Here is a 10882-nt window from a genome sequence, read left to right as displayed (position 1 = left end):
CATGCCCAGTTAATTTTTAAATTATTTTATACAGATAAGGCCTTGCTATGCTGCCCAGGCTGATCTTGAGCTCCTGGCCTCAGGCAGTCCTCCTGCCTTGGCCTCCCAAAGTGCTGGGCTTTTAAGTGTGAGCCACTGCATCTGGCCAAGGAGGTACAAGTCTTAATAAAACTGCAATCAAAATGATCCAGAACAGAATGGGGACATTCAGAAAGTCTAAGCTTATTCTCCTATTCCATTATGGACACTCTGGAAGACATTGAGGAGGTTCTTTCCCGTGCCTCTTTTTCTGCAAGTCAATTTAGATTGAATCATTACCATCATTTTGTGACTTTGAAAATCTGGGGTTTCAGAATAAAGGGTTAAATAACTTTATACATTTGAAAAGAAATAAATTTAAAGAAATTTATTCTTCCTTTCTTTTCTTTTCTTTCTTTTTCTTTTTTTTTAAGATGGAGTATTGCTCTGTTGCCCAGGCTAGAGTGCAATGACGCGATCTTAGCTCACTGCAGCCTCCACCTCCTGGGTTCAAGTGATTCTCCTGCCTCAGCCTCCTGAGTAGCTAGGATTATAGGCATGTGCCACCATGACTGGCTAAGTTTTGTATTTTTAGTAGAGACTGGGTTTAGCCATGTTGGCCAGGCTGGTCTTGAACTCCTGACCTCAAGTGATCCACCAGCTTTGGCCTCCCAAAGTGCTGGGATTACAGGCATGAGCCACCGTGCCTGGCCAAAATTTATTATTTCTGATTCATAGAAAAGTGTTAACATCAAATTATTTTTAAAATTATGTTAATAGTGAAAAAGATAATAGAAATTTCCTTGTCATAAAATTAAATTTTGTTTCTTTTTTAAGGAAGTAAAATATATTAAGGTATTACATTTAAATATAACTTTTATATGGCAATAGCAATGGATGAATCTCCATTTCATTTCACTATAAACTATATAATTTGGTTTCCTACTGCGAGGGCTTTAAATCATGATACTTAAAAACAGTCTTATTTTCCTAGTTGCAAAAAACTCTGTTAATCAGAAAATGTACTCTTCTGTTCACAGAAACAGATGGTATGTAATATTTGACCTTCTCAGAGAAAATAGAATTTAAAAATACTTGAACAAGAGTACAAACATCTGAATTTTGAAATGCTGCAGGTGAATACACAATTTCTAGTTAAAAACTCTCTTAGAATACATCTCTCATCAAATACCAGGTCTTGCTTGGGATAAAGGAAATCATTCATTGGAGTACTCTGCTTCTCTTTCACATCTCTTGGGAAAAGAGGAGGAAAATCAGACAATGAGAAAATGAAGAAAGCAAACTCTAACCGTCAAGGTTTCAAATGTATAGTAGACATACATTGCGTTGACTACCCAGTTCACAACGCTTCTCCAAATGGCTATATTTTTCCTACTTATCCCACCCACATTTGGGAAAATGCTCATCCTCCCCTTGCTCTGAATTGGAGGTTTTATCCTGTTAGTTATATAACTCCCTGCCCCTGAAGAGATATGCATATGACTCAAGAAGGGCTAATCACTTGGCCATTGTGATTGGTCCAAGGGATGCATGTATGAGTTAGTCTATGCCAATCAGTCTCCTTCCCAGAGATTTTCCAAACTGGGGCCAGGAGGAAGCACTTCCTTTCTGTTTGGTTGCTAAGCTATGAGGCTAAGTTTGGATCCATCACAGGCCATGTTTCCAGTCTTACACAGATGGCAGACCCAAAATCATAAAGCTAAAAATCAGAGAGAAGCAGATTCAAGCATAGAGAGAGAAAGAGAGGGAGAAGACATTTAAATTATCACTTCACACCCATCAGGATGGATGGCTACTATATTAAAAACAGTGTTGATGAGGATGTAGAGAAATTGAAACCCTGTTGGTAGGAATGCAAAATGGTGCAGCTACTGCGGAAACCAGTATGGTGATTCTTCAAAAAATTAAAAATAGAACTACCATATGATCCACCAATTCTACTTCTGGGTATATATCCAAAAGAATTGCAAGCAAAGTCTTGAAGAAATAGTTGTACACTCATGTTATCAGCAGGATTATTTCATGATAGCCAAAGTGGAGAAACAACCCAAGTGTCCATGTCCATCAATGAATGGATAAAGAAAATGTAGTATATACATGCAATGGAATATTATTCAGCATTAAAGACAAAGGAATTATGACACATGCTAGAATAAGAATGAACCTTGAGGACATTATGACACATGCTAGAATAAGAATGAACCTTGAGGACATTATGCTATGTGAAATAAGCCAATCACAAACAGACAGACACTGTACGATTCCACTTATATCACTTACATATGAAATATATAGAGTAGTCAGGTTCATAGAAACAGAAAGTAGAAGGGTAGTGGTTGAGGGCTGGAGTGAGAGGGAAATAGGGAATTTTTGTTTTTGTTTAATTTAATTTTTGTTTAATGAGGGCATTCAGTTTTATAAGGGAAGCAGAGCATAAAAGTTCAGAAAACTTGCAGCCTGACAATGCGATAGAAAAGAAAAATCCCATTTTCTGAGGAGAAATCCAAGCCAGCCTCAGAAATTTGCATAAGTAATTTGGAGCCAAATGTTAATCCCCAAGACAATGGGGAAAATGTCTCCAGGGCACGTGAGAGGTATTCATGGCAGTCCCTCCCATCACAGGTCTGGAGGCCTAGGAGGAAAGAGTGGTTTCATGGGCTGGGTCCAGGGTCCCCATGCTGTGTGCAGTCTAGGGACTTTGTGCCCTGCATCCCAGCTGCTCCAGCCACGGCTGAAAGGGGCCAATGTAGAGCTCAGACTGTGGCTTCAGAGGATGCAAGCCTCAAGACTTGGCAGCTTCCACGTGGTGTTGAGCCTGTGAGTGCATAAAATTCAAGAATTGAGGTTTGGGAACCTCCGCCTAGATTTCAGAAGATGTATGGAAATGCCTGGATGCCCAGGCAGAAGTTTGCTATAGGGGTGGGGTCCTCATGTGGAACCTCTGCTAGGGCAGTGCAGAAGGGAAATGTTGGGTGGGAGCCCCCACACAGAGTCCCTACTGGGGCACCACCTAGTAAAGCTGTGAGAATAGGGCCACCATCCTACAGACTCCAGAATGGTAGATCCACTGACAGCTTGTACCATGCACCTGGAAAAGCCACAGACACTCAACACTGCCAGTGAAGGTAGCTGGGAAGGAGGCTGTACCCTGCAAAGCCACAGGGGTGGGGCTGCCCAAGACTATGGGAACCTGCCTCTTGCATCAGCATGACCTGGATGTGAGACATGGAGTCAAAGGAGAACATTTTGGAGCTTTAAGATTTGACTGTCCCACTGGGTTTCAGACTTGCCTGGGGCCTGTAGTCCCTTTGTTTTGGCCAATTTCTCCCATTTAGATTGGCTGTATTTACCCAATGCCTGTACCCCTATTGTATCTAGGAATTAACTAACTTGCTTTTGATTTTACAGGCTCATAGGTGGAAGGGACTTACTTGCCTTGTCTTGGATGAGACTTTGCACTATGGACTTTTGAGTTAATGATGACATGAATTGAGACTTTGGGGGACTGTTCAGAAGGCATGATTGGTTTTGAAATGTGAAGATATGAGATTTGGGAGGGACCAGGGGCAGAATGATATGGTTTGGCTCTGTGTTCCCACTCAAATCTTGTCTTGTAGCTCTCATAATTTCCACATGTTGTCAGAAGGAGTCGGCAGGAGATGATTGAATCAAGGGGGCAGGTCTTTCCCATGCTATTCTTGTGATAGTGAATGGGTCTCATGAGATCTGATGGTTTTAAAAACAGGAGTTTCTCTGCACAAGTGCTCTCTTTGCCTGCCACCATCCATGTAAGCTATAACTTGCCCCCCTTGCTTTCTGCCATGATCGTGATGCCTCCCAGCCATGTGGAACTGTAAGTCCATTAAACCTCTTTTACTTTCCAGTCTCAGGTATGTCTTTATCAGCAGTGTGTAAATGGACTAATACAGTTGTCCAGGCTGGTTTTAAACTCCTGGGCTCAAGCTATCCTCTTGGCTTGGCCTCCTAATGTGTTGGGATTACATGGGTGAGCCACCACACCTGGCCTATGTCTCTGAGCTCTATTTAAGGTCACCTCTCCACTAGGGCACTTCACCCATCATAAGGATATAAAAGTATGCTAAAGAAGAGTTTATGAAAACTGTATAATGGAGTGTTTCTTGCTCTTTAAGTTTGAAAGATACAGCACTCTGTGCTTGAAATTCTAAGCTCCAAAGGTACAGATGTCATAGGTTTATTCCAATATCTTTACTGTGTAGATGTGTATCTTTAGTATATCTAGGAAGTAATGTAAATTTAATCGTTTGCATAACATAGTACAATTTATATAGCCAAGGCCTGTAAAAGGTGATAAAATCCATTTAAAACTGCTCTGTGGTAAGATTTGTGATTGCCAGTTCAGCAGCATAAGGGTGATGGACTTTGAACAGAATAGACAACTTGGGTTTGTGTCTCAGCAGAACCCTTTAGTAAGAAAATAATCTCTACCTCACTAGGTTGTGTAAATATTAAATAAGATAGCTCTCATAAGGCTGCCATCTAAACTGTAAAGGGCTATTTTTATATAAAATATTATTTAAAAATGCTTACAGTCACATAACTATTAAAACCTCAAAAAGTGAACTTGGTTTTCTCAAGGAAAGAAAAACCAATGTGGCAAAACAAACAAACAAACAAACAACAAAAAAAAAAAAACAAAAAAACCCGGTAACACTATTAGCCTTTTAAAACTGAGATTGTATTTACAGGCTGCATTTTTTTTCACAGAACCTTAATACAACTCAAATTGCCATTGTGCTGAAATCTCTCTAATGATTACCATTATTGCTTAACTTTCTTACATGCTTTGTTAAATTCAGGATACGCTATTCTTTGGGGTCATCTACAGATAAATTGTTTGTTAAACTGTTAAAATTACTGAGAGTAAACCACTAATAAAGAATAGTCTGCAGCTCTTTCAAAGGTTTATAAACTATGGGTGGACCTGAATAATGAGTTAGGAAGAAAACGAACTATTAAAGAATTCGTACTTGTTCTTATTTAGTTGGAGTTTTATAGAAAAGAAGAGCAAACTAGTGAATTGCTGTTAATTTTGTAGGTAAGAGTGTTACTGTCTTTTTAAAAAGTGATTAGCTTCTGGAGACATACTAAAACATGAAAAAATGTAATATGAAAGAGACATTTTTCCTGAGATGAGTGGATGAAAGTCTATAGTTCAGGAGTCAGCAAACTTTTTCTGTAAAGGGCTAAACAGTAACTATTTTTGGCTTTGCAGGCCGTACAACTTCTGTTGCAACTACTCAACTCCACTACTGCAGCACAAAAACAGGCATGTAAACAAAAGAGTATGGCTGTGTTCCAACAAAATTTTACTTACAAAAGCAGGCGACAGGCTGGATTTAGTCTGTGGGTCATAGTTTCCAACCTCCGGGGACAAATGAAACTAAATTTGCTGAGATTAATGTTTATGAAAGCTCAGTGATGGGTACATAGAAGTTGTTACACTATTCTGTGTACATTTTATATATTTAAAATTTTTGATAATAAATTTTCTATAATAAAAAGTCAAAAACAAAGAAGAGAGAAAATTTTGAAAAGAGAGAAGAGAATGAGATAACCAGGCTGTGATAAAATACCTTCATATTTGATACACACACATTTTACTAGTTTATTTTAATGATCTGATTTGCTGGCTATTTTCCATTTATTTATTTATTTATTTATTTTGAGACAGGGTCTTGCACTGTCTCTCAGGCTGGAGTGCAGTGGCTTGATGATGGCTCACTGCAGCTTTGACCTCCTAGGCTCAAGTGAACCTCCTGTCTCAGCCTCCCATGTAGCTGGGACCATAGGTACATGCCGCGACACCGGGCCAATTTTTGTATTTTTTTGCAGAGACACGGTCTCATTTTGTTGCCCAGACTTGTCTTGAACTCCTGGGCTCAAGCAATCCTCCCGCTTCAGCCTCCGAAAGTGTTGGGATTACAGGCATGAGGCACCACACCCAGCCTATTTTCCTTTTATATAATCTGCCTGATCATTTTTTTTAAAAGGTACTGAATTGGAATATTTATGAAACTATTTTTTGGTAATATACTACATTTGGCATTCTTAAGTGTCAAGATATTTTAAAACCTTTTATTTTTAAAAAACCATCGCATGAAATAAAGGATATATTTCATATAGGATTCTAGGAGTTTGGATTACAATGCTATTGAAAGTTCATGATTTGCATTATTCCTTTACTCAAAACTCATGGCCATGATACATAATACATTAAAGGAAAAAAATACACAGCTTTTTTTTTTTTTTAAAAAAGGTCTTAGCTGTGTTCAGTAAGATAAATCTCCGTGAGCCAGGAACAGAAAATACAGTGAAGAAAATTGGTAAGTGGAGGCCGGGCGCAGTGGCTCACAACTGTAATCCCAGCACTTTGGGAGGCCAAGGCTGGTGGATCACGAGGTCAGGAGATCGAGACCATCCTGGCTAACATGGTGAAAACCCGTCTCTACTAAAAATACAAAAAATTAGCCGGGTGTGGTGGCGGGCACCTGTAGTCCCAGCTACTCAGGAGGCTGAGACAGGAGAAAGGCCTGAACCCGGGAGGCAGAGCTTGCAGTGAGCCGAGATCACGCCACTGTACTCCAGCCCGGGGAACAGAGTGAGACTCCGTCTCAAGAAAAAAAAAAAAAAAAAGTAAAGAAAAAAGAAAATAGGTAGGTGGGAGCCATGAGCCTGCTGAACTCTGGGTCACGAAGTAGACAGAGGTAATTGTGAGTTCATATCCTTTTGGGAGATCAGAGACAGGTTCACTGCCTAAAACCAGGAGCTGGGCTGGTGATCCTCACTCCCATCCCTTTCACAAAGAAGCTTAAAAAGCTGCTGCTGACTACTGCCTGGGACTACAGCTTTAGGGGAAGCTGTGAGCTTCAGGAGGCAGGACAGAAACACAAGCTGGCAACCAATATTCTACATGTTATCATGAAGGAGGTAATCAATGACTGGTCCAAATTATCATTTTTAAAAAATTTTAAGTTCCCGGATACATATGCAGGACATTCAGGTTTGTTACATAGGTAAACGTGTGCTGCTGCACGTATCAACCCATCACGTAGGTATGAAGCCCCACATGCATTAGCTATTTTTCCTGATGCTCTCCCTCCCCCTACCTGCCCTCACCACCAAGGACAGACCCCGTATGTGTTGTTCCCCTTCCTGCGTCCATGTATTCTCATTGTTCAGCTCACACTTATGAGCGAGAACATGTGGTGTTTGGTTTTCTGTTCCTGTGTTAGTTTGCTGAGGATGATGGCTTCCAGCTCCATCCATGTCCCTGCAAAGGACATGATCTCATTCCTTTTTATGGCTTCATAGTATTCCATGGTGTACATGTACCATATTTTCTTTATCCAGTCTATCACTAATGGACATTTGGGTTGATTCCATTTCTTTGCTATTGTGAATAGTGCTGCAATAAACATATGCATGCATGTATCTGTAAAATAAAATGATTTATAGGTCCAATTTATTTACCCCTTTTTGTGCCCATATCCTTTGCCATTGTAATGTTGAAGTTCTTCCCATAAAAGGCAGTATGGCCGGGCGCAATGACTCACGCCTGTAATCCCAGCACTTTGGGAGGCCGAGGTGGGTGGATCATGAGGTCAGGAGTTCAAGACCAGCCTGGCCAAGGTGGTGAAATCCCATCTCTACTAAAAATACAAAAATTAGCCAGGCGTCGTGGTGGGTGCCTGTAATCCCAGCTACTCAGGAGGCTGAGGCAGAGAATTGCTTGAACCCAGGAGGCGGAGGCTGCGGTGAGCCAAGCTTGTGCCACTGCACTCCAGCCTGGGCGACAGAGCGAGACCCCGTCTCAAAAAATAAAAATAAAAATAAAAAAGGCAGTATATTTTTCTGGGCTCAGCCATGGGATATGCTTTGGCCAATGGGGCATTAGTAGGTATGATGAAAGCAAGGGCTTGAAATATGCTTATCTAATGGGGCTTGCCCCCTTGAACTTTTGTCACCACAATGAGGAGAGTTTTCCCCAGGGTAGCTGATGCCCTGGGCCCCAGAATAAGCATGCGTAGCAGAAGTGCCCTCCCGGTTTGCAGACCTGGCAACTCCACTCACCTCACACCATCTCTGTGGCTGACAGTGCCCCAGGTGATATGATCCAGCAGCCTCCTGGCCTCGTCCCCTCCACTCTCCCTCTCTCACTGTTCCAGGTCCATAGCTTCCTCCCTCTCCCTTGAACACCTGCCCCAGTGTGTTTGCACTGGCACACCCTCCCCCATTCTGCCCAGCTGGGCCCTTCTCATCACCCATAAGTCAGTACAATTGTCATCTCCTCAGAGAGGCCCAGGCTGCCCAGGGCCCCAGATTCCAGCTGCGCCTCAGAATGAGCATGTGGAGCATAACTGTCCTGGCTGCCTGAGACCTGCTTTATAAAGTAAAGCTACTTCAGCGACTGCAGCCTGAAGTTGCCCTAACTGACCTGCAGACCCATGAGAAAATTAAAAGCTTATTAACAAAATGAAAAGCTTATATGTCACTGCGATTTTGTGATTGTTTCTTATGTAGCAATAGTAACCTAATCTAGAAGTCAGCACCTAATACTGGGATGCTGCTGTAATCAGAACCTAAAATATATGTTATTAGCTTAGGGTGGTGGATATGGTGAGGCAACTATTAGAGAAACTGAAAAATGGCAACCTGTATTTGTACAATGCTTGCCCATAGTAATGTGGAGGAAAGTAGGATAGTTTCTAGGCATATGTCAAAGGTATAGGGCTAGGTGCTTTAAGTACTATTCTTGCTCTTTTCTTTCTTTTTTTTTTTTTTTTGAGACCAAGTCTCACTCTGTTGCCCAGGCTGGAGTGCAGTGGCGCAATCTCGGCTCACTGCAACCTCTGTCTCCCAGGTTCAAGAGATTCTCCTGCCTCAGCCTTCTGAGTAGCTGGGATTACAGGTGTGCGCCACCACATCCAGTTAATTTTTTTTTGTATTTATTTATTTATTTATTTTGAGACAGAGTTTTGCTCTTGTTGCCCAGGCTGGAGTGCAATGATGCGATCTCGGCTCACTGCAACCTCCGCCTCCTGGGTTCAAGACATTCTCCTGCCTCAGCCTCCTGAGTAGCTGGGATTACAGGCATGTGCTACCATGCCTGGCTAATTTTTTATATTTTTAGTAGAGATGGGGTTTCTCCATGTTGGTCAGGCTAGTCTCGAACTCCCAACCTCAGGTGATCCGCCCGCCTCGGCCTCCCAAAGTGCTGGGATTACAGGCATGAGCCACTGCGCCCGGCTTTATTGTATTTTTAGTAGAGACAGGGTTTTGCCATGTTGGCCAGGCTGGTCTTGAACTCCTGGCCTCAAGCGATCCACCTGCCTCAGCCTCCCAAAGTGCTGGGATTACAGGCGTGAGCCACTGCTCCCAGCTTTAAGTCCTATTTGATAAAATAACAAGAAAAATGAGAAATTCAGGAAAAAAAATCCCACTGACTTGCAAGAAGTGTTTAGAGAGCCCAGAACCTGCTTAGTTGAAGAATAAAATTCTTAATCTCCAGCTAGTGAAAGTGTTTCAGATCCAGCCTGGGAGAAAAATATCAAACTAAGGGCAAGGCTGTAACGTTCTTCATTTAGACATCTGAAAGAATTAAGGTAGTGCCTGGTAGATCCTTCCACCTGGAAAAAGGGGTTTCTAGAAAGCTTAAGGGCAGGGTCCCTCAGAAGTCGAATGAGAATTAGTTCCTCATAATAAAGTCTAGAAAGACATGTAGCAGAAAGAATTGTGGGTGTGGGTTTTTTTTTTTTTTTTTTTTTTGAGACAGAGTCTTGCTTTGTTACCCTAGCTGGAGTGCAGTGGCGCAATCTCGGCTCACTGCAACCTCTGCGTCCTGGGTTCAAGTGATTCTCCTGTCTCAGCCTCCTGAGTATCTGGGATTACAGGTGCATGCCACCATGCCTGGCTAATTTTTGTATTTTTAGTAGAGAAGATTTCACCGTGTTAGCCAGGCTGGTCTCGAACTCCTGACCTCAGGTGATCCACCCACCCAGGCCTCCCAAAGTGCTGAGATTACAGGTATGAGCCACCGCGTCTGGCCACATAAATTTTAAAAAAGAATAAATTATGAAACAAAATCAGGCTGAAGTGATCCAAGAATAGGTAGAAAGAATTTTTTAAAAATTTGCTGGACATGGTGGTGTATGCCTGTAGTCCCAGCTGTTTGGGAGGCCGAGGCAGGAGGATGGTTTGAGGCCAGAAGTTCAAGGATTCAGTGCACTATGATTGCTCCTGTGAATAGCCACTGCACTCCAGCCTGGGCAACATAGTGAGACCCTGTCTCTAAAAACGTAAACATTTTTAAAATAAATAAAATAAAAGGGTAAAATATTAGGAGAACATACCAATTTAAAGACTCAATGGACATTCTAGACTGCACACAGTCTAAGAAAGAATTACTATATTTTAAGATGTTACTCAGGAAATAATGTAAAATGCAACAGAAAGAGGTTTTTTAAGATGAGTGAGAAAATAAGTGACACAGAGACCAGACCGAGAGGCTCCAACTGTCTAATAAAACTGCAAAAGATGAAAATAGACAAAATTACAAACAAGCAATATTTGAAGAGATAGGGGCAGAGAACTTTCCAAAATTGAAGAATAATCCCTTAGAGTAAAAGTACATTCTATACCAAGCAGGATAAAATATAAACTCTTATGTAGACACATAAAAGCAAAACTGCAGGATACAGAAAAAATTTAAAGTTATCAAAGAGGGAACAAAATTAACCATAAAAGAATAAAAATTAGACTAATAACAGATTTCTAATTGAGAAAAATAAGTGACAGGATGCAA

Source organism: Pan paniscus, chromosome 13 (assembly GCF_029289425.2).
Source record: "Pan paniscus chromosome 13, NHGRI_mPanPan1-v2.0_pri, whole genome shotgun sequence".
NCBI classification, from domain to species: Eukaryota; Metazoa; Chordata; class Mammalia; order Primates; family Hominidae; genus Pan; species Pan paniscus.
Note: the sequence above shows the minus strand (reverse complement) of the source record.